At 44.1% G+C, this 24,298-nt stretch overlaps 1 protein-coding gene across 8 annotated transcripts in view; it reads left to right on the plus strand.

Annotated features, from left to right (window-relative positions):
• Rere (arginine-glutamic acid dipeptide repeats) overlaps positions 1-24,298 on the plus strand; it is a 329,621-nt gene that overhangs the window by 72,077 nt on the left and 233,246 nt on the right. For 2 of the 8 annotated variants that reach the window (XM_087660100.1, XM_087660105.1), the window contains exon 1: positions 13,139-13,487. The gene's annotated coding sequence lies outside the window, so the exon portion shown is untranslated. 8 annotated transcript variants of the gene reach the window in all.

Consider the following 24,298-nt stretch of genomic DNA (forward strand, 5'->3'; position numbering starts at 1 on the left):
AGGTTCTGTTTCCTGAACCCACATGGTGCCTCACATCATCAGTAACGTGTGGTCTGTAGGATCTGGTGTCTTCCGGCCTTCACAGGCACCAGGCATGAAGTTCATAGATACACTTGTAGGCAAAAGACTGATACATATTACAAAATAAAAGAATAAAAAAATGGACTCCTATAGTTAGTAAAATATGAAGCTACCTTTCTGTGTCAGAGTGGGATTTGGGCAGAGGCTGAGCAGACTGTGGGCCAGCGAGGCGGCTGCAGCCCTGCAGGTGGCTTTGCTCAGTCCCTCACTGCCAGGAAGCGTGCTTCTGTTTCAGGGCCTTCTTTCCTGTTGGTTTGTGCAGTATGGAAATAGTGATCTCCCAGGCCCGGAAAGCAGGTTGTCTCAAATTTTATGTGTTCTCAGCAATAAGGCCTTTTTATTTATTTTTTTTTGAAGGAGCCAAACTGCCCTCTGTGGAAGAGTGGCTTCCCCCATGTTTGGTTTAAGCACAGCCTCCTGGTTGGACTTTGCTGGCACTGAGTACTTCACGGCGGACATTGCTCCTGCTTCACAGTGGGCAGTTGTTGATTTAAATAACTCTCACTTCTCTTGATCCTGGCTGTGACAAGTCAGTTCCTAAAGTACAGTCTGGATTAATGGAGCTTTAAGTCATCCAGCTGTAGAAGAGTTTAATCAGTGGGAACTCTTTAAAGGCTGTATTTGGCGGTGTCATGGGACATACTTAATGGGTGGTGGAGAGGCTAAGACTGGCTGGCACTTAAAGCACCTCCCCTGTTAGAGTCACTGCTCCTCATTTTGAAAGCTCACTTACCGCTTAGGGTTGTTCTGTGTTCTCTGGAGGAGGAGAGCACAGAGTCTGCATGCTTCATGATGAACCGCAGGCGGTATCACTGCTGCCCTGGTCTTGGGAAAACCCTTCGGACCCTGAAGTATTTGTTCATTCTTATTTCCAACCCAAGGGCGTATATAGCTAAGTCGTTAGGTTTTCTTCCTCTAAGTTGTCATTTTGTAATTTTATTTGCTGTTCTCCTCCATTTTGGTAATGGATACCTTAATTGATCAATAGGATAATTTAATGTAGGGGTTTCAGGATTTGACAGCCCTAAGTGCAGGTCAGCAGTTCCTACTTAGCACCCTGTCTTTGATCTAACGAAAGCTCTGACTGGTTTGTGATAGGCAGGTAAAGGGTCAGAGATAGAAGCCTCTATCGACTGATTATTTGAGTTATTACGCCAGATAGCCTTTTGTTTTGGCAGGCAGGGCCAGTTTAAATCCTGGCTGTGCAGTTAGGTGGCCGCATTGACCAGATGCAGTTTCGCACCATTGTCTCCTGGTTCTCACACTGACACACGGATATAGTAGAGTATTCATCTATAGGAGCGTGGTTCTACATGTAAAATTCCTAAAAGATTTATTATTTATGTGTCTATACAAGTGCCTTCTCCATGATCTTATGTGTATCATGCTTCTGCAGGCGCCTTCTCCATGGTCTTATGTGTATCATGCTTCTGCAGGCACCATCAGGTTCAAGAACTGTCAGGTCTCTGGAACTTGGCGTGTAGATAGGTTGCCAGCTGCCATGTGGGTAGTGGGTGCCAACCCAGGTCCTCTGCAGGCACAGCACGTGCTCTTCACCAGCGAGCCATCTCTGAAGTCTCTCTATGAAGTTCTTAGATAGCAGTATTTTCTTAATGGGTCTCTGTTTTGTCATTACTTCTAATGTCCACCTCTGTGTAAATCCCCCTTCTGTACAGTGTCTGTCATCTTGGTGTGACTCATTCAGTGACTTCATCTTAGCTAATTAGATCTGCGATGATCAAAACAAAGGCACTTCAAGAGAAGACTTGTAGGTCCTCTGGGTCTGGAGGCCCAATTCAACAACATAACTTTGCCTTTCAGCCTCTGCTTTTGCTTACCCAGAGTCATATCAAATTTTGCATTGTTGTCCAAAAATTCTTTTTCATGCCAAATCTCAATTCTGTTAATTCTCCTTTCCTGTTTAAAATGTCAGCTGTTGAGGCTGGAGACATGGCTCAGTGGATAGAGTACCGGCAGTTCTTTCAGAGGACAGCCATTCGTGAACTCCAGTTCCCAGGGATCTGATGCCTTCTGCCTTCCGTGGGCATGAGACACTGATGTTATTTTAAAAACGAAACTGTTGTTTGTGATAATGATATAAATATTATTTATGGAGTGCTAACTGTGCCCCAGCCATATCTGCCTAAGAGTCACAAAATCAAGGAGTGTGGCTGGCGGCCTATAAGCAGATCTATTCTCACAGCCTCAGAAAACACCAGTCCTGTGGATATTTTAATGTTGGGTTTCTATTGTCCAGACTGTGAGATGATACATTTCCCCTATTTGAGTCATTTAATTGTGACAGGAGTAGGCACCAGACAGATAGTGAAATTGTGAACTGAGTCACTGTGATAGCCCTACAGAGAAAGGAAAGAGAAATCTTTAAAATGCACAACCAGTAAATAATTGCTTTTGGGGATGTGAGGGAGGGGGAGAGTGAGAGTTATATATAAACCATGTTATGTTTGAGGCAAACAGTAGAAAATTTTGCTTCTAAGAATATTACAAATACTAATTTTCTTAGTTCCTAATAGATTATTGCTACTTTCCTTAAAAAAAATTGCTACTTTCTTAAAAAAAAAAGTTGGATTTTATTTATTGAATAATAGTTCTAAACTTGTGATACTTCTAACCCTTTTCTCATAAAAAATAAAGAAAGAAATCTGGCTGGAGAGTTGGTTCAGTGGTTAAGGGCATTTATTGCTGTTCCAGAGGACCTAGGTTTGATTCCTAGCACCCCCATGCTACTCACAACTGTTAGTAATTCCAGTTTTAGAGCAAATAATGCTATGTGAAAATACTGGGTTTTGTTCAGTGATAGGGTGCTGCTGGCTTAGCGTGCTGGAGACCCTAGGCTTGTCTTCATCCCCTATTCTCAACACATTAAGTATTATAGTATATATAACCTCATTTTATTCTAGACTCTTTTCAATATTTATATTCACTATGATGTTGAGTACTGGTTAAAATCAGAAGCAAGTGGATCTATAAAGGACAGCCAAGGCTACAAAGAAAAACCCTATATTGAAAACTTGTGCGTAGGTGCGTGTGTGCGTGCGTGTGTGCGTGCGTGACTTGTTCTTTTCCAGCTCTGCATGTGAGCTGCAGACTTCAGATGCAGGAGTTTGCCTCCCTGGTGACGGTGGCGCTTATTGTACTGTTGAAGTTGTTCCTGATGGTTTTCTACCATTTATCTAGAACAGCTTTGTCTTCCCTTGACCTTCCCCCCCCCCCACCTCTTTTTGGCATCGTGCTTGGCTGCAGGAGAGAGAGAGTTGTATTTATTTTGTAGGGGGACAGGATTTTCTTGTCCTTGGAAATAGTAACTTGACTAACTTTCAACTAGCTGTATAGACTGGGCCAGCCTTGCACCTGTATAGAACTGCTTGCTTCTGAAGTGTCTTTGTTTTATACTCTTATTCGAGCCAGTTTGCCTGCCTGTGGAAATAAACTTAAGGCATTGCTCAGTGTCTTCCAGTTTCAACAGAATATAGCACAGTGAACACTGAACCACAAGCTTTCGGGAGCCTGTAGGATGGCTTGTTTAAGGGATTGCCTTTGGTCAGATTATGTTAGAGTAAGGCAGAGGTAGGTTGATGTTCAGCAGGGAGCCTCGTTCCTAGAGAGAGCTGTGGTAGAGGTAAGCAGTAAAGAGGCATGCAGATGCCAGTCTTCTCTGAGGGAGGCAGCAGGATCAGGAGCTTCAAGGTCTTTCCTGACCACATAGGGAGATAGAGTTCTAGACTAACTTGGGATGCATCGAAACCTTTTTGTCTACAGGCCAACAAAACACTTATATAATGGTTACCAAAAATGCCTATTTTGTGTGTGTGTGTGTGTGTGTGTGTGTGTGTGTGTGTGTGTGTGTGTGAGAGAGAGAGAGAGAGAGAGAGAGAGAGAGAGAGAGAGAGAGAATGAGAATGCCTGTGTCTTCAGTTTATGTATAGCACATGAGTTGCAGGGACCTGCAGAGTCCAGAGGAGGGCGGCAGACTGTGAGCCTTTTTGTGAGTGCTGGTCCTCAGTAAGAGCAGTAAGCTCTCCAATCCCTTTATAACGATTAAGAGCAGGCAATCAAGTGGCTAGTATTAATTCTTAACCTCACTTCTAATTGCTTTTAAAAAGCCATAGCATTTTTTACTATGAATTTTTTAAAAGCTTTTATTATAAAAGACAATTGTTCTTCCTATAATGTTGAAGACGAGCCTTTAATACTTACGGTTCAGTTTTTATAATAAATTTTTTCTGGACGGTGTGCTTTTCTAGTTGTTTGGGAATCATTTTAACTCCTTTCTAGTAATTAGTCCTTGGTTGGAAAAAACGAATAATAAAAGTATTTGCTTTATTTGGTTGTAGGCTGGGACTATGAGGCCATGTGCTGATAAATATTCCTCAGTGAATAGCACCAGATTTCTCATTTTGTTTTGCTTGTTTTGTTTTTTTGAGACAGGGTCTCTTTAGCCCTGCCTGGCTGTGTACTTACTATGTGACCAGGCTTTCCTCGAACTCACCGAGATCCTCCCTCCTCCCTCTTTGCCCCTCTGCCCCCCCCCCCCCCCCCAAATTACAGAACTCCCCATGTGATACTTGCTTGGTGTACAGCAAAAGATAAAGAAAGAGGTGAGTCCCTACCGTATGTCCATGTTCAGTGTCTCCTGCAATTGGCAGGTCAGGAAACTCATGGGGAGGAAGGATGGAAGGGCCTGCCCTGACCTGGAGAGACTGCAAAGGAGGCATGGGGCAATCATTTCCTTTCAGGACTTGGGACACAGCTTGCATTGCGATCCTTTAGACACACATACTCAGCCAGCCATGGCTATCGTGCTTTTCCATTGTGGCCAGCCAGCTTGCTCTGAAGATTGGAGGGAATGATCAGTGTTTGGTTTTGTTGTTAGGATTAATGAAATGGTGTAAACACAAGAAGTTAGCCTGAGTCTTTCTTTGTATGAAACAAAATTTCCTGTGATTTAAATATTTGTCTTTTCTGGTCAGTTAAAGATTAAACTCCCAGAATAGGTGTTGAGCATTTGTCTTCCTGACAGCCTCACCTCTCAGCTTCTTTCAGGGCACAGACTAGGAGCTGCTCTGCGTTGTTTTTGTAAGCATTCTTCCTACCCTGGTTTTGGACTTTGTTTTAATCAGTGCATCCTGGCATGGTTTGAATTAGGCTAGTCAGACATTTCCTGTAGGGAAGTAATTGTTCTTTATGCAGAGAATTACTGACTCAGTAGTGCTCCCTGAGATGTTGAACCTTGTAAATAGTACTCATTTAATTTTTTTTGGAACATTTAATAAGTATTTTTTCCCGAGAAAGATGAAGGTGACTTTATTTTAAGAGACTTTAGTTTGTTAGAGGCATAGTACTGGAAAAACCACAAACCAGAGGAACAACAAAAAGGCAGAAGCGGTGTTTCAAGCTCGTATATGTTACTTTGATTTTACAAATATCTAGTTGATATTTTGAGTTCTTGGTGTAATGATTCTGGTTGGGGCTTGGTATTATCTTATTCTTCCTTTAGTAAACTTTGCTGGATCCCCTGCTGAGACACTCAAGGGCTTCATTCTAAACATCCCATCCAGCATCAAGATGTGTCCTGAGCATCCCCAGCCTCTCCTCTCAGTGCCCCTTGTCTGTCATTCGGTCTCAGAGTGAATAAACACAGGCAGGCAGGAAGCTGCCTAGAGCTGCCCTAGGACTTTGTTTGCTCTCCTGGGGGAAGATGTGCACTTTTGGGATCTGTGCTTCCTGCTGACCTTTGGTTATGTTTACTTCTCCCTTCTTGTAAACAGACAAGCTGATAACACACCTGATTTCTGATTCTTCCCTAGAATAGGTTTTAGTAATGTTGACACTTTTTAAGATTTCCCAAGGTGTAATACTTTTAAATACTTAGTAAGAAGCTATTGTTTGTTTAATATATGTGACATATTGTTTGGGGCTCCATTAGTATAAAACATAAAGAAAAGTTTAATTAGTACCTAGCCTTCATGTTGTATGTAAATATTTATAGTTTGATGCCATTTCTAATGACTTTCCTCCAGTAGGGACCAGAGCTTCGTGATGCATATCTTTAATCCCAGCTCTTAGGAGACAAAGGCAGGAGAACTGTTGAGCACAGGGAAGGCTATACAGCAAGACCCTGTCTCAAAAACAAAAGAGAACGTTTGTTGTTTGGATTGCAATATTGTTTATCTAACTTATATTTATTCGCAAGTTTATTTACTAAGTGCAAAATTGAATATTAAAATGACGACATCAAATTATAAACTTCTCACTCCTTTGTCGTGGCAGGTGTGTTCATGGTTTTCTGTGGACATAGTCATTACCCGGTGCTTGATGAACTGCTTTACATTTCTGCTCTTCAGCACCTTTACCTACTGAGGAGCTGTCACCACTTAGTGCTAGATCAGCAGGAACTCTGGAACCTTTCTAGGGAGACTGGAACCTAGAGACCATTTTGATTTGGGCTGGGGTGGTTTCTGAAGGTCCGTAGCATCTTAGTGTTAGCACGCGGGGGTCTGTTGCTAAGGAGCAAGCTCAAGTGGAACTTAACAGCAAAGCAGCTTCATAGTGAACTTTCTCACTCATAAGAGATACCAGAATGTGTTCAGGAAAGGCTGGACTGACTGACTTATATGTCTAGGACCAGTTACATTAGGAGGGATAATCAAAAGACACCGTTAGTAAGGTGAGAGACTCAGGAGAGCTCCCACAGCACGCAGGTATGTGCCTGCACCTACTGTGGCTGGCCCAGCCTTTAAGCTCTGACTAGCAAGGTGAACTAAAGGTCCCTAGTTCCCCTTCTGTAGAATACATTTGTGCTCCAAAACAAGAGTTCTCATGGAAGCTTGTTTAGAAGAGTATTTATAACAGGAAAAACAAACCCAGAAACTCTGTTAACAGCTTCGGGAAGGAATTTCCTAATTTCTCTTTTCCCACACTGTAAAATTCTGTGCAACTGTTATCAGGACTGGGCTGCTGATGGTCAGGTGTAAATCGAGAACAAGTTGCTATAAACAGGATTTCATTTCTTTGAATAAAAATCAACAGAACGAACCATCAGACAAATGACACGCATGGTCTTAGAGATGTGTGCAAATTTGAATACAGAAGAGAACCTGGAGAGACTTTAAGCCATTGAGCAGAGCTGTTTAGATTCTTGTATAGGAAGATACAACATTTTAATTAAGAAAAAAAGACTAAAAGAACTTCAGAAAGAAATACAGTTTTGGTTAAGATTTTCTAAGCTGGTGACATTTTGGTAGGTTGGAAAGGAGAAAGGTAATTTACATAAATTTAACTAATATATATCCATAAGACCATATATTAGAAAAACATCTTTCCCTTGTTGTTTTTGAGATTAGGGCTTCTCTGTGCATCCCTGGTTGTCCTCGAACTTGCTCTATAGACCAGGCTGGCCTCAAACTCAAAAATCTGCTTGTCTCTGCCTCCTTGTTGCTGGGTTTAAGACCTGCACCACCACTGCCTGGCAGCTTAATAAGTTTTATTTCGTAAAGTGTAGACAACTTTTCTAGGTTTCAAAAAAGAAGATGTTATGGGACCAGAGAGATGACTCAGTGATGGGAACTCCTGTTGCCGTTGTAGAGGACCAAGGTCAATTCCTAGTCCTTACATCGGAGAGTCGTAACTGTTGGGCTCTGCCTTCAGAACGCCTGGCTTTTCTAGTCTCTGTGGATGCCTGCACACCCATGCATGCACACATGCAATTAAACGTTAAAATTGAAAACAAGATATCGGGGTTGGGGATTTAGCTCAGTGGTAGAGTGCTTGCCTAGCAAGTAGAAGGCCCTGGGTTCGGTCCCCAGCTCCGAAAAAAAAAGGGGGGGGGGGAAGAAAACAAGATATCATAATGTGGGGAAAATATTTACAGTAAATTATGATCTCTTCCCTTAAAATTAGCTAATTAGTTAATGGAAAGACAAGTCTCACCTTATAACACAGTGTGGTCTTGAACTTGCAGAGTTCCTCTTGCCTCTTCCTGCAAAGAGTTGGGACTACAGATATGTACCACCACTCCTGGCTTTTTTATTCATTTTTAAAGTTAGCACTGCTGAGTCCATTTATTTATTTACTTATTTCATTTTTTTGAAACAAGATATCTTTATGAAGCTGTGATTCTACATAGTAATATTTTAAAAAAATATTCACCTTACGGACTGGTATTTACAGAACTGATGATTCAGTTAATGTATGCTTGACTTGGGCTCTCCCCCCCGCCCTTTTCCTACAGGAGTTCATGAAGTCCAGGTTAACCTTGAACTTGTGGTTCTCTTTTTCTCATCTTCCAAGTGATGGGATAACAAATAGTCATCACCTTGCCTGGTCAGTGGTTGTTGGTAGTGGTGGTGGTGGTGACCATTGTTTAAAATGCCACGTTAAATACTATAGCCTTCCTTCCTCTTTCAGTCATCCTGAGGACTAGGCAAACCTCCCATCTCTCTAAGATGCAATTAAGAGTCTTCTTTGCTGTGGAGAGGCAGAGTTTGGAGAGGGTAGACACAGCAGTAGTTCGAAGTCGAGGGTCTTTAATAACGTGGGCCCTATGTAGTGTTGCCAGAGTGTGCTTCATATTTTCCCCGTGGGCGGTTCCTGGTCATAGCTCTAATGTTAGTTTAGTAGACTTTTGATTTAATTATAACTGCTAGGATAAAGTCAGATGTCAGCTCACTTGGCTGCATGCTGAGGCCTGTAGAGGATGGAATGCTTTGCTCCTCACTGCATCTGCTGTCTCCTCTCAGTATCTGTGAATGGTATTCAATTTGACAGGGCTGTTTTGATAAGTGAAGGTTATTAGGAAACCAGGAACTGGATTTAGTGTGGAGTGGAGCTTAGGGCAAAAGGAGGTGATATCTGATGTGGCTAGAAGGAGATCCGGTAGGCACCCAGTGCTGCCTGCCCTGCACTGTACTGAGAGCAGTCATGGATAGAATGTCTTGGCGAGGCTGGGCGTACCTAGCATGTTTCATCCATGCCATGCAACAGTCTTTGTCATGTGCTAAAGCACCTGAAAAATGTGTAGTTTTGTTATATTAACGCTTAACTTCCCTCTGCAGATGCCTTAATTGCAAACTCATATCAATTAGGTTTAAGGCAAATTCTTTGCTTTGCGTGGTGTGGAGGTTTGAATAGTCTATGACCATACTGGGAACTTTCAGTCAAGAGTCTTTGGATAGTCTTCCATGACAGGGAAAAAGTGAACATTAAATTCATTGCATTCCTCTTTCTTTGAGCAGAATTTGCAATACAGTCATTCATATTCAGGATAACATGGAAGACTGAATACATGTACAAAGGCTTTCAAACTTTTGCCTTCTGTTTATGTTGCTCAATGTGAGTACCTATTGCCTAAATGTCAGAAAGAGCAAGAACTGATTTGAATTAATAGTGGCTTCTGGACCTGCTTCTGTTTTCCGTTTAGTGTTTTTGGTGAGACGGTCTCACCATGTAGCTCTAACTGGCTTGGATTCGCTATGGAGGCCAGATTTCCTGTCTGCCTCTGCTTTCCTAGTGCTGGAGTTAAAATCATATGCCATCACTCCTAGCTCCTCAGTAACTCTTAAAAACCTGTACCTGCAAATAGAATACTAGTTGGGTCTCAGGGTCTGTATAAATCACTTTAGGTCCAATGTTTGCATCGTTATAACTTGGGTAGAAGATCTTGCTTTTTATTGGGCTTTTCCTCCTTCTCTTCTAGCATTTTACGCTGTGCTAGAACATATCTGCCATGTGGACACTTGGGATGGTCAGGAGACATCCTGGCAAGTCAGTTCTGTTCTACTGTGTTGTTTCCAAGTACGGAACTCAGGTTGTCAGGTTTGGTGCAAATGGCTCTTAGCCATTGAGCTCTCAGCAGTGCTGTGTTAGATTTGACAGGTGGGAGAGGATGGAGTCATTTGTCAGACGCTGGTTATTTGAGATGCTGGTGCCTGTGAAAGGGGCGTCTGGGAGATTATTAATTAATACTACAGTGGAAGAAGCAGTGTGGGCTTACGGCAGAAATCTGATGTAGGGAAATGGAAAGACTGCTGTAACTGGGTGCTCTGGGGGTGGGTGGATGAGAAGAGGCTGTGAAAGAAGAGCAAAGGATTTGTGTCATCAAGTTCTGTAAGCCCCGCCTCTGAGGTGGCTCAGTGATGTAAGTGCTTGTTGCCAAGCCTGATGACCTCTAAGTCTCATCCCCAGGACCACATGGTGGGAGAAGAGAGCCAACCTCTACCAAGTTGTCCTCTGACATGACTTCATATGTGCATATCATCCTTTCCCATATAATCAAATTTAAAATAGTGTGCTATCAAGGCGTGCAGAACTCCTAGAGCTGGTGTAGTCGGAGCTCAGAATGTAGGAGTTCAGTTAATATTAGTGTTTTCAGGCTCACTGTGAACCAGCCCTTCTAGACTATGGGTCTGTCAGGAAAGATTTGTTTGGCCCTCACCAGATACTTGGTGTGCTAAGCACACAGATGTCGGTTGTGAATATTTGATTTATGGGCAGTGACTCCTATTTTCCCATTTTGTATATTCTCTGTAAGTTTCTTGGCACAAAGAAACTTAATCTCAGGGATGTGTGTGTGTGTGTGTGTGTGTGTGTGTGTGTGTGTGTGTGTGTGTGTGTGAGAGATGGGGAACAAATCCTCTAGAGGCTTTGCTGTGTGTACAGGAGTACAGGGGTAGCTTTTGTAGGTAGGTTTTAGGATTGATCTCTGACATACATGGTGATTACTCAGCCATTTAGTTATGAAGCAGATTTTCAGATGGCTTCGTTGAGGAGTAGTGTTTAGTGGTGCATGTGGCGGATGTAGACTCACACTGTAGAGCGCTCCAGTTTGTACTGCTCATGGCCACCTCAAGGGCAGCAGAGGTACTGTGCCTGCTGCCTTAGCTTCTCAGAAGTTACTTCAGTTTCTTGGAGCAAGATTTCCCTTTTAAAGGTAGATAGATGGTCTTTCTTGCCCACCCCCCAAAAAGTTTTTAACTTCATTTTTATTTTATGTGTATGGGTGTTTTACCTGTATGTTTCTGCCACAGACCAGAGAAGGTGTCAGATCACTTGGGACTGGAGTGAGTTACTGTCATTAGCTGCCTTCTGGGTGCAGGGAATAAATCTGGGTCCTCTGCAAGAGCAGTCATCTTAACTGTTGCGTCCTCTCTCCACTTGCTTTTTCAGTAGACATGTTGTTGTGCTGGGAAGTGTTCATGAACCCCAAAAGACCACCAAGGAGCCATCTCCAATGTAATAACAGTAGGGTCTTTCTATTACAAGCTCGGGCTTGAGCTCTCCTCTAACCCAACCCTGACACAGCAGGACAGGAGGGAAGGTGGAGCAGCTGACCCCTCAGCTGGACAAGGTTTATAGGACAATAGGAGCAAGGGAGGGGGTGATGGAGAGGGTGTCTGGTCTGGCAAACATCTGATAAATAGAATGATTATAATCCGACAAGTGGGTGCTCTGAAGCAAGACCATACACAGTGGCAAACGGTCTGAAAGTACACCTGAAACAGTCAGACTCATCTTTGATTAATTGTTGCTAGGAAGTAGCTAGGGAGTGACTCTGCTAAGGACAAGCTGTGGGGTCCTACCTGGTATGTGGGTGTAGCTTGGGATCTGCTGCAGGTCAAGTTTTCAGGCTACTTTTTTTCTTTAAGATGGGAGCTGGTTTCAAGATGGAGTAGGTTTGGCCTCTCATGTCAGTTTCATGATTGGTGCCAACAAGGAAGAGCCCTGGGTTCTACCCTTGCCTTCCTTCTACTTTGTTTAGACAGTTTGGAAAAAAAAAAATTAATCTTGTCTAAAATTCTCTGCCTAGAAAAGATACCCAGTAAATTAAGAAAATTTATTCTGCCTTTAAAAGTTGAATTAACGTGCATAAAACCATTTAGAAAATTTGCTTAAAGGTGAAAGGTACACTAGTAAAGACACCAATTGACAATCTTTTTTTTTTTTTTTTTTTTTTTTTTTTTGGTTCTTTTTTTCGGAGCTGGGGACCGAACCCAGGGCCTTGCGCTTCCTAGGCAAGCGCTCTACCACTGAGCTAAATCCCCAACCCACCAATTGACAATCTAAATGTGGAATATGTGACTTTTTAATTTGGGTCAATAGCTAGGTTTGTACTTTAAATTCACATTCTTTTAGGAGTCCTTAAGAATTCCTAGAATGTTTCCTTTATAAGGACCAAATAATCTTTGCTGTTACTGATAAGCAGTAGAGTACATGGTACAAGTAAAGTTAGGTTTAATTTTAATAAAATTTAGCAAGTTGATAATATTTTGAATAGACTTCATTGGGAGTTGGGGAAGAAATTTTGAAATTGTCAGTTGGTGATTCTCTTCAGATGAATTTACAAGATGAGTTAATGATGAAGCCTGGAATCTAGCTGGTGAGTTGTTTATTTAAAGCCACATGACAAAGAATGTGCCTTTTATTGGCTTTATTAGGTGAGTTTCAATCAAGTCCAGCTTAACCTACATTTTCTGCAGCAGATGGATCTTTATTTCCTTTTGGAAACGGTTGGGAGAAATTTAATCAAGTCACTAAGAGAAATTCTTAAATTATAAGGAAAACGGGGGTCAGAAATGTTTGCCATCAAACAATGCTGCTCTCCTGTGATCTTTGAAACAAGTGTTTGGCTGTCTGTGGACCATGGCTGTGTCATCTGCATTTGTTAGGCATCACAGGCAGTTTAGCATTAGTATTCCTGGTTGAAGCTGAGGCTGCTCTAGGATGTGTGAACTGCTGATCACAATCGGGGATGCGCTGCCTCTTTAATATCTTGCTTGCAGATGCATTTTCTAGCTGACCACGCTATTAAGAGCTGCCATCAATCACGCAGCCTTGCAGTTCCGGCTGTTGGGAACGCTGGGAGCATTGGGGGAACCTGAGGGTGGCGGGGCAGGCTACAATTGCGGCAGGCATTGTGTGTGTGCTAGCTCCATGGTGGCGGCCTGGGCGCGTGCGGAACCGGCCTTATTCCAGCCCGGGTTTTGCTGGCCGCCGTCGCGCTCCGGCGGCTCTTTCTCTCTAGTCTGGGTCACTGGCACGTGGCAGTGCTGGCCAGGCCGCTGGGGCTGAAGGAGTTCGAGTGAGCGCTGTGGCCGGGGGCCCGGCGCATCCCTAGTCGAGGGCCCGTGCCTGTAGCAGCCCCGACCCACCCGCGCGGCCGGCGGCCGGCGGCCGGCCTCCTTTTGTTTGGAGGTGCAATTCACCGCCCAGCCCTGCCCGCCTCCTCGGCTCCGCCCGCCCGGCTCTCGCCCTGGGGCTTGCGGGACCCCGCGCCCCAGGAGGAGGACTGGCCCAGCCGTGCAGGCAAGTGGCCGGCGGCCTTGTGCTGCGAGGCAACCCAGGTCTCGGGCTGGAAGTTGGACACACAAGTGGCGTGTGTGCTCCCGGAGGTGGGTGTTGAGAGGTGAACTGGTGAGTGTTAGGAGTGGGGAGTTGGTTTTTGAAGTGTCCCATTACATTCCACTTGGAATTTGTTTCTTATTGATAGTTCACAGCACCGGAAATTTCAACTAACGGAATAGTAAACGTCTTTGGGGCAGAGAAAAGGCAGTTTAAAAGTGTGTCTTGAGTCTGCTTGTTTTTTCTTCTTCTGAAAGTAAAGCCTGTTTGAAGATGAGCAGTGTGTAATGTAAAAGTAGCTGTTTTTACTGAAATTTTACTGCTTGCTGGGGAGTAAAGTAAGTTCAAAAATAAAATGAATTTAATGAATTGGTAATAAAGAAATGCTGATCACCTGTGACTTGCTTCTTGGCCAAAATAACTGCCGTACAGGGTTCTTGACAATGATTACATATTAGTTTAAATTGCTCTCCCTCTCTCTCTCTCCCTCTCCCCCCCCCCTGTGTGTGTGTGTGTGTGTGTGTGTGTGTGTGTGTGTGTCTGTCTGTCTGTCTGTCTCCACCACCTTGCTTATTAAAAAGTCCTCTGCTGCTATGAGACCTGCTTAACCACTTACTGTATGCTGAGGGAAACACCTCTCACAGGCTACCTCGGCTGACTCTCAGTCTTTAAGAGTTACTGGCACACATGTGGCACTGACTCCGTGGGGGCATTGTTGGCTGGAGGCCTCTCAGCCATATGTCCAATCTCAGAAATGGTATGTGACTCAACATGGGGGTCAATGAGATTACATTTTCCCTTTGAAATTGTATTCCTGGATGCCTTCAAGATTGAGACATTTAAGGAAAAGCTGCGGACAGAATTGACAAAGACCTTAAACTCTGCCAAAGTGTGGTATTGAGTTCTTGTTCCTTTTTCCCAGGGAACTCCAAATTTAAAGCAGACACGATTTAAGACCGTCCTTACACATGGGAACAATATCCTATCCACTCTGTGGGCAATTATCTCCAGAAGCACAGCTAGCTTACACATGGGGACACTGCCTTGTCCACCCTGTGGGTGATTGGTATCTCCACACTTGGGGACACTGCCCTGTCCACCCTGTGGACAGTTATTCCCAGGAGCATGGCTTACATATGGGGACAGTGTCCTGTTGACCCTGTGGGCGATTATCCCCAGGAGCACGGCTGGCTTTTCATGTTCAAGCACTGCAGACTCAGGCGGGGAAAGATGGAGGTCTTTCTGAGTATTTGCACTGCTAGGAGAGAACAGGAGACAGGTATGCAGGTGCCGGCCAGCTACTCCACACGCAGTGCCCTGTGCGGTCTTTGGAGCCTGTGTTTGGTTTTTGCCAGCTCTAATTTAGTAGTGTTGAAGCTATTCAGTAAAGATCTCTGGGCCGGCCTGACGCTTCTCACTCCAGAGCCAGAGCCTCTTGTGCTCTGGCAGGCACTTGTTTGGCAGGCTGCTCTTGAAGTGCTATTTGATCTTCTTGCATGATAAAATTGACTAAGATTACACTTTCCCCTCCCCTTGGCTTCTGAGCGAGTTACATCAATGAGACCGTTCAGTAATATATTTAAGACCTAACCCATGTTAATTCACACTAAGATTTCCAGAAAAAGGCTTTTTAGATTTTTGCCTTGTTCTGCGGTTTTACATTTATGAATTGAGGCAAGAGCTGATGTAATGTGGCTCTACTTCCTTTGTGTAGTGTTTTAATGATCCACAGACCATGCTGTAGTCTATCATTGTGGTAATTTCTGAAATGCTCACGAGTGTGTGTGTGTGTGTGTGTGTGTGTGTGTGTGTGTGTGTGTGAGAGAGAGAGAGAGAGAGAGAGAGAGAGAGAGAGAGAGATGTACTTTCTACATTATAGGTGTGTGTGTGTGGGAGGGAGAGAGCATTTAGGTACCTTCAGCTATGTCTGATTCACTTTATACATTATAGGGTAGAGCAAGAAAGAGTGTCGATGGCCTGTGGCAACTTGTCAGGAGGCTTCATTGCCCGTGTGTTATCAGACCAGCTTTTCGGTTTAATTAGTGTGACTGTGTACAGCTGTTAGGTCAGGCGGCACTGGCTGTTCCTACAGGGTGGTTTTATCCTAGCTTTTGTGAATTTCCTGGGCTGTTTCTTAATCCCTTGCCCATTGCCACCATGATTAATTTTCAACAAATGAAAGAAACAAAACAAGGTTTTGTTTGTTCGTGTAATAGTTTACTTGTGAGAATTTATTTTTGGTTTTGAGGACCATATAATGTTAATAGGTTTTATATTTACCATTATTCCCCAAGGTCAGAAGGTTTTGCTTGCTATTGTGCAGTCCAAGAAGCCAGTGGAAAGAAAATTTTATAATAGGAAGCCACTGTATTGTTTAGTAAAGAGGGAGGAAGGGACTCTTTGTTCTCTAGTGTTACTTTGTAAAGTCAAACAAGTATTAGCATCCATGGCGTTAACTAGACTGTTTCCTCTTTGTCTTTTATCATCTTACTGCACCGAAGGCCCCGAGAAGAGATGGTGACCAGGGCCTTGGCCTAGGCGATTCATAGAAGAGTTTAGAAATGTTTCTGTTGAGGGACGTGTGTTCACAAACATAAACTTAAAAATGTGTCACTGGTACCAAATTATTAGGAAGAGTTCCTCAAGATCGGAGATTGAATAGACATACATCTTTGTTTGTAGGCCAGTGATGAAGTCGGTCTCTGAAGGCTGAGGGACAGATTGTAATTAGACTGCCCCCTTTCTCTGCGTCCTTTTACTGTCGTCATCTTGGTGAAAAGATAGGACTGTGCGGCACTTATCAGAGGCTTCTAAGACTGTCGGGAACATAGCCATAGCAGCAGACCTGACAGGCAGTGTGTTTATAAATAAAGGCAGTGTGTGGGATCTTCTTACTGTACTGCTGTGGGTGGCGGAAAAGATGATCTTGGATAGACATTCTTTTTAAGTGATCAGAGGAGTGGATTCTTGAAATAACTTGGGGTGAGAAAAGAGTCTACTTTCTAGAAAACCTTATAATGTATCTGATTGAGGAAAGTAGAAAGTTTGGTGTTGGCAGCAAGGAACTGCTGAATTAAAATGGGAACCGAGGTGTGTCGTAGGTCCAGGCTGAACACACTAGTTCCCAAGTCCTTCTGTTAGATGTTTGTTATTCCTGACACAGGTCTGGGATATAAACAGTAATAGTGTATCTGTGACGTAGGTGACAGATAACATATTTGTAATGAAAAACATTAAAACAGTAATGCGGACATTTAATTGTTGGGAAACATGACAGACTCTTACGAGTTTCAATGTAGGAAACCGGTGAGTCTACCTAAAGGGTGTGTGTCCTGTTGTAGTCTGCTGAATAATTTACTTACTTTTTTTTTTTTTTTAAGATTTAATATGTGTAGGCGTTTTGCCTGCATCTGTCTGTCTGTACACCACATGTGAGCCTGGTGCCTGCAGAGGCCAGAAGAGGGCATTAGGTCTGTTGGTACTAGATTTACAGATTGGGGAGGGGGGGGGGGGGCACTGTGCAGGTGTTGGGAAATGGAACCCACATCCTCTGAAAAAGGAGCCAGTGCTCTTAATCACTCCAGCTCCAATTATCTTTTTAATTATTTATCATTAGTTTTGAGACAGATCTCGGGAAGTGCAGGCTGACTCAGAATTCCTGCTCTTGCCTGCACCTCTGTGGGTTGGCATTAGGGGTGCATGACACTGTGCCTTGCTTACACTGGGTAATTTAGAACAATTAGAAGTTTATTTGGCCCATGTCCTGGTAACAGCCTTGTTCAGTAGCTGAAGGCCAAAGGGTTAGAAAGCAAATGGGAGTGAGCAGGAGTGAGCAGGGGTGGGTAGGAGTGAGCAGGAGTGAGCAGGGGTGAGCAGGGGTGGGTAGGAGTGAGCAGGAGTGAGCAGGGGTGAGCAGGGGTGGGTAGGAGTGAGCAGGAGTGAGCAGGGGTGAGCAGGGGTGGGTAGGAGTGAGCAGGGGTGAGCAGGGGTGGGTAGGAGTGAGCAGGGGTGAGCAGGGGTGGGCAGGGGTGGGTAGGAGTGAGCAGGAGTGAGCAGGGGTGAGCAGGGGTGGGTAGGAGTGAGCAGGGGTGAGCAGGGGTGGGTAGGAGTGAGCAGGAGTGAGCAGGGGTGGGTAGGAGTGAGCAGGGGTGAGCAGGGGTGGGTAGGGGTGAGCAGGGGTGGGTAGGAGTGAGCAGGGGTGGGTAGGAGTGAGCAGGAGTGAGCAGGGGTGAGCAGGGGTGGGTAGGAGTGAGCAGGAGTGGGTAGGGGTGGGTAGGAGTGGGAGGGCATGGCAGGGCATGGGGAGAGCAGGGGAGGGCAGGAGTGGGGTGACTTTCAGAAAATTAGCCTGTTCCTCATCAGTCCACTCATGCATAGCTCAGTTAATTCCTACTAGGCCCTTCCAGCACTGCAGCACTGGGGAGTAAGGGTCTAATAGATCAACAATATTCAAACCATATACTTTGCAGAAGTACTCAGGATAGACCCGACACTTCATGCACAGTGCAGCAAGTGCCCTAATGATGGGCTGGCAGTAGAAGAGGACGGAGAGTCCCTGTCCTCACCACTCAGTACAGTGGGAGAAGAAGAAAAGAGAGCATAGTAAATTCATGAAATAGGAGGAGATCACATGGCTGATGATGGTGGCTTAACCTTGTAATTACAGTATTGGAAGGTAGAGGAAGGAGGATTCTGAATAGTTTAAGGCTAGTCCGTGCTACATAGTGAGATCCAGTCTAGCCGGAGTTAGAGAGTTGAGACACTGAAAGACAACAAAACCAAAAAAACCAGTCATCAAACAATAAAAACCAAAGTCAATCCATGAGCATGGCAGTGTTTTGTTTTGAAATATAACACAATTAAGCATTACTTAAGTGATTTGCTTTTCCTTGTGTGATTAAAAGTGCACTTCTCATGTCAATGAAGGATTTCTTAGCCACCATTATACATTGTGGCTCATCTCTCAGATACAGAAAGAGGAAGAGTATTTGAGAAGAAAAGAATATGAACAACCACCAAAACAGACAGTAACTAAATACAGTGATTTGCCAGGTTTAAGTATATAATATTGGAAACTGGGATGTTTGAACCAACATCTGTCTATGCAAGGAAGTATGCAGACATTTAAAGTCATTACAGCTGGGGCTGTTGAGCGGGCTCATTAGGAAAAGTGCTGGCTGCACAAGTGTGAAGACCTGAGTTCAAGCCCCAGCACCCACATAAAAGCTGAGCATAACTGGGAACTGAGTGCAACTGTGGTGCTGGGAAACCAGAGACAGGAAGGACTTAGGGGCTTGCCCACTTTCCCCATCTAGCTAAGTCACTGGATTACAGATTCATTGACAGAGACCCTGACTTTAAAATAGTAAGGTGGAGAGTGATAGAGGAAAATACTCCAGGTTCCATTGAATGCATACATTCGCAGAGGGAGGGAGGGAAAGAAAATGGAGAGAAAATTAAGATAGTTTCCCCCCTTATGTTAATCAGTAGCTGTTTAACTTTGTCCAGTATGATCTTAGCAACATACCAGTCTTTACTCAGTAGAGTAAGAGGCCAGAAATCAGTCCAGCAGAAGTGCTTATTACCTTTCTCTGGACAATGGAATTGAAGATAATTCCATTTCTTTTGTGGTGTCGTGTCTCTTCCCCCCCCCCCCCCCCCCCCCCCCCCGTTATTTAGTCCTTGTGGGTATAAGACAGATCCATGTCAAAGCCAGGAAACTGAGGCTACCAGAGATTGAACAATTGGGTAGGATTCCAGATTCTTCATCTTCTGATTTTCTTTAAATTACATTTATTATCAATTAGTTTTATTTAATGAGTGTTTGGATGTCTATGCAGTAACACGTGGAGGTCTTCTAGAGTTCTATTGTGTGGTCCTGGGATTGAGTGTCAGGTTTGCTGGCAAGTGCTCTTAGATGCTGAGCTGTCTCTCTGATCTTCAAAACTCAGTCCTTTCTCTAGTCAGTCAACTCTGTTTGTTTGTGACTCAAAGACCTCATATCAGCCACTTCTCCAGTCCTGGATTGATATAAATTTTTTTTAAAGATTTATTTATTTATTATATGCAAGTACCCTGTAGCTGTCTTCAGTCATACCAGAAGAGGACATCAGATCTCATTACAGGTGGTTGTGAGCCACCATGTGGTTGCTGGGATTTGAACTCAGGACCTCTGGAAGAGCAGTCAGTGCTCCTAACCACTGAGCCATCTCTCCAGCCCCCCCCCCCCTTTTAAATGACATAAATTTTGATTGTAGTATTTTGTTGCACAAATGCGAAGAGGACTTGTAGATACAGTTCATGAACCATTCCTTTCTTGCTCTCTTGTGTGCAGGTATGAAACTGTCGGCCCCTAATGTTTCATTGAAAGCGCCATTGATGAGGCAATGAGGCTTCCTTGACAATAACCAAGGCTGAAGAAAAATCAGATAACATTCGTATAAAGTATTTAAAGCATTCCTTCAGGGAGAATGAAGAGTAGTGTTGTTTTGTAAATCCTTGTCTTTTAAAAGGTTTTTAGGGGTGTGTGGGGGGGGGCACATGTCAGCATGTATGTGTGGGTGTCAGAGGACAGTGTTCAGGAGTTGTTCTCTATAATATGTGGACCTAGGAGATGGTCATTAGACTTGGTGTCAGGATACCTTTAACTCATGAGCCATCTTGCTGGGCCACAAACCCCTATTCTTTTTGAAGTCGATGCTTGTAGTTAATAAAGTAAAGGGTGACTTGACCACTGAGCCTCTTAGAAGTGAGAGGTTTGGCTTCAGAGCTGGAACAGAAGGATGGCAGCAAGAGAAGCTGCAGCTTAGTACATTAGAAGGGCTGTAGGAGTTGATGGTGGCTGTATGTCAGCTGTGTTTGGGCTGGGTGGGTAAAATGACTAGGCAATGACTATAAGTAACTTTAGAAAGAAGTATTTTAATTTTGATAACAATTGTAAGTTATGTATAGATATTTTAAAGAATTTGTGGTATGTTTGGATCTTTATGGGAAAGCCAAGCATTCATGCTGTTAACATGTGAACTCATTGCTCAGTTCTGCCCTAAACAGACCTGCTTCTCACATCCTGCTTTTCCAAAGCCAATGAGCGCCTACTGATCTGGTTTTTAAACGTGGTAGTTTCTGTGCAGCTGCCGAGCTTGAGAAGAGGAAAACAGAGCACACACTCACTGTGATTTGCCACACTGTCACGGCAGAAGCCCCAGGGGTGTGCGCTGCTGTGTTCACAGCTGCTTTTACCACGAAGCCCCCAGATTATCCGAAAGTAATTTAAAAATAGATGGTGGGAACAGGTCTCTGCTGGGCTTGAGTCTCCGTATGAGAAGTGAACTGGGTGCCTCTGAATAGAATGCTAGTTGATGTTACGCCCTCTCACGAGGCCTTCAGGGTTTCTCAGGCTGATTGATTCTTCACATAGAGAACAGGAGGAGTTAATTAGGTACTTTTTATGTGACCTTCTCTCAGGACCAAGATTGGAGAAATTTTCATTGTATGTGTATGGATGTTTTGCCTGCATGTATGTCTGTGTACCACATGTGTGTCTGTGCCTGAAGAGGCCAGAAGAGAGCATCAGATTCCTTGGGACTGAAGTTAGAGCAGGTTGTGTGATGTCATGTATGCACTGGGAATCAAAGCTGAGTCCTCTGCAGTGTTCTTAACCGCCCAGCCGCCTTTGCAGCCTGGAGAGTCTATGGTGGGTCATTCAAAGGTTTAACCAATTTACTCGTCAGTCTTATCCTCTTAAACATTGAAACATAGTATGTGTAGTTGGCATGTCATGCATATATAGTATGTAAGGAACTTTTTGGAGTTGTTTTTTTGTATCACCAACCTGTGTTAGTTTATTTTTATATTGTTAAGATAAAATACTTGGACAAAACAACTTAAGGGAGAGAGAGGGTTAACTTGGACTCAGGTGTCAGACTGTCTTGATGGAGAAGTCACAGTAGCATAAGCTCAGAGACTTGGTAATGTGGCCTCAGCAGTCAAGCAGAGCTAGGCAAGCACCTAGGCAAGCACCTGCTTTAGGCCCTTTGTCCGTTTACACAGTAGTGGCTCTCAGCGAGGGCAGCCCAGATCATCCCCTGCAGGGGTGCTCAGAGGGGCCTCTCCCACCCAGGCGATCCTGAATGTCAGGCGATAGTGAACACTGACTGGTACAGCCTCCAAATCTTTCTTCAAATTGACTGCTTTTTTTTTTTTTTCTTCTGTTGTCAAGATTTAACAAGTATTTTTGGGAGGGGCTCAAATTAATTTTTAAAATTATATATATTAATATTTGCCTAGTAAAAAACGTACAGTTTAGGGACAGGCATAGTGGTGTGCACCTTTACATTTTAGTATTTTGGAGGCAGAAGCAGGCAAATCTCTGTGGTTTAAAGCCAGCCTGGTTCATATAGTGAGTTTTAGGCCAGCCAGGACTAGCAATAAACCAGTGAGGAAAAAGAGAGAAGAGACCCAGCCTGACCTCAGAATGGTGAGAGCAGCCTTTTCATCTAGAGGACTATACCATAGTCCTTGTTGGAAGGTATGAGATGTGTCATGTGCTCATGGCTTTTCTGAACTGCAGGGCAGAAGATGTATCAGGTCGCCTGTTTCTATGATCTCAGAGGTTCAGGAGTGCAGTGGGGGTTGGAATTCCATGGGTGGCAGTAATCTTGAAGCCCTGGGCCTATTTGGGCTATGATTTCGGGGTAGGGTATTTTCTTTAGTGAGATGATGTTTCAAAAACAAAACAATAATAAAATGAACAGTTTTTTCCAAAAGAAAGAGTTTATTCTGGGATTACCATTCTGGAGAGAGAGAGTCCATTGCTGACATCAGGAAAGCATGGCAGCAGCCAAGTACAGCGACAACATCGCTCAGGATGGAACTCGGGTCTCATCTCAGGCAGTGAGCAGAGTGAGAACTTAGATGGCGCAGCTTTAAAAAGTCTGTCCCCAGTGACACCTCCTCCAGCATGGCTATCCATCCTGATCCTCCCCAACAGTGCTGCCAACTGGGCATAAACATGTAATGCCTGAGGCTGTACAGGGACACCTTCCATTCAGATCACTGCATCACCACCCTGACCCCCACCCCTGGTACCGGGGATGGGACGCCGGGCTCAAGGAATTTTAAATCTGTGCTGGGAGTTGTGCTTAGTGTCGCATGCACTAAAGTAAGAGGCAAGTAGAACTCGGGAGTTTGTGACCAGCCTGATCTGTGTAGTATCACCGTCTCGGAAAGAAAAGGAAAACAAATGCGTGGTTTGATGGAGGACGTGTGTTAATCTGTTTTTGATGGGACAGTGCTGAGGACTTGAGGACCTTTTGCATGGGAGGCAAACACTCTGTCCATGAGCTACATTTTCAGCCTATTATGTAAGTATCTGCCTGCCTGGTCACTTTCCCGTCATAGGATGTGCTCTGTCTGTAGAGTATCCTTCTCACATCCATTAAATTCCGTAATGAAATGTTTACCCTCCTAGTATTATTAGCTTTTATTTACTAGATAGGTATAGACTTAAAGAATTACATCATTTTCTTTATTGAGGACCATTTTCTGAATAATAAAAACTGAGAAAAGAAGTTTTATCTTGGAGACTATAATTTACATAAATGCCATTGTAACAGACCGTGTGGTAGATACTGTATACTTATTGTCTGCCTCTTAAAGTTGTAATTACTACTGTTGTACAGATGTGCGTATGGAGGTCAGATCACAATTTGAGTCGATTTTTGCCTTTATGTGGATTTCCAGGATGGAACGGAGGCACCAGGCTTTTGCAGCAAGTTTCTTCTCCTTCCACCCTCAGCCATCGCTCTCACCCGTGGACCTGTTTGTTGAAACAGGGTCTCACACAGCGTGGGCTGGGCTGGCGCTGGCTCTGGTGCAGAGGATGATCTGGAACTCCCTGCACGTCTGTCTGCCGAGTGAGCCGTGCCTGTTTACAGTTAGAGCAGTGTCTGGCCCTGCTTGCTCAGAGCATTTTGACTTTGCATTGCCAGAGTTTCATATTACACTAACTGTTCGGTTAGTTCCTAGAACCAGCCTTCCTTATTTCTGCTTTCACGTTTGTTTGCTTCTTTTGTTTCCTGGTTGGTCTGGAACTCCCTATGAAATCCATGTTGTCTTTAACATGGGCTCCCTCTGGTGGGCCTTCCAAACAGTAGGTTTGTGCTCAGGCCACGTGCATGTGCATGCACCCCCCCCCCCCTTTAAAAAAGATTGATTAGTTCATTTAATGTATGTGAGCACACTGTTGCTGTCTTCAGACACACGAGAAGAGGGCATCAGATCCCACTAGAGATGGTTGTGAGCCACCATGTGGGTGCAGGGAATGGAACGGCTGAGCCATCTCCATCTCCGCTGGTACAGTTCCTGTTCTGTCAGGTTTGCTCTACTTGACTCTTCTGTGGCCCCTGATGGTGGAGACTTGTAGAACAACACTTTATGTGTGTTGGATATAACTAAACTCATGCTTCTGAGCCGTGCCTGTGGCTGACTACATGCTCACACTTAGCTCTTGTTTACAGTGGTCCGACTCGGAGTCAGCTATTAAATTCCTCAGTGACTGATGGCTCCCTTCAGGGTATGATCAAGTGATTATGAGAACAGCAACTGGAAGTGAAGTCTGTCTATTTAGCTTATTATCTGGAGAAACCGTGGCTTTCCACAAGCATTGGCTTTGCATGTGGTGGACTCCAAATGTTAGACACAAATATTTTTATTATAGACAATCAGCTTTTACGTCTCAGATGAGCCACATTCCTTCTCCTCCCTTGTCACCCTGCTCCTGATTTGTTTCTGAGATAGGGTCTCCTGGAACCCAGGTTGGCCTGGGCATTGTTATGTAGTCACGGATGACCTTGACTTCCTG

Source organism: Rattus norvegicus, chromosome 5, assembly GCF_021556685.1.
Source record: "Rattus norvegicus strain SHRSP/BbbUtx chromosome 5, alternate assembly SHRSP_T2T, whole genome shotgun sequence".
NCBI classification, from domain to species: Eukaryota; Metazoa; Chordata; class Mammalia; order Rodentia; family Muridae; genus Rattus; species Rattus norvegicus.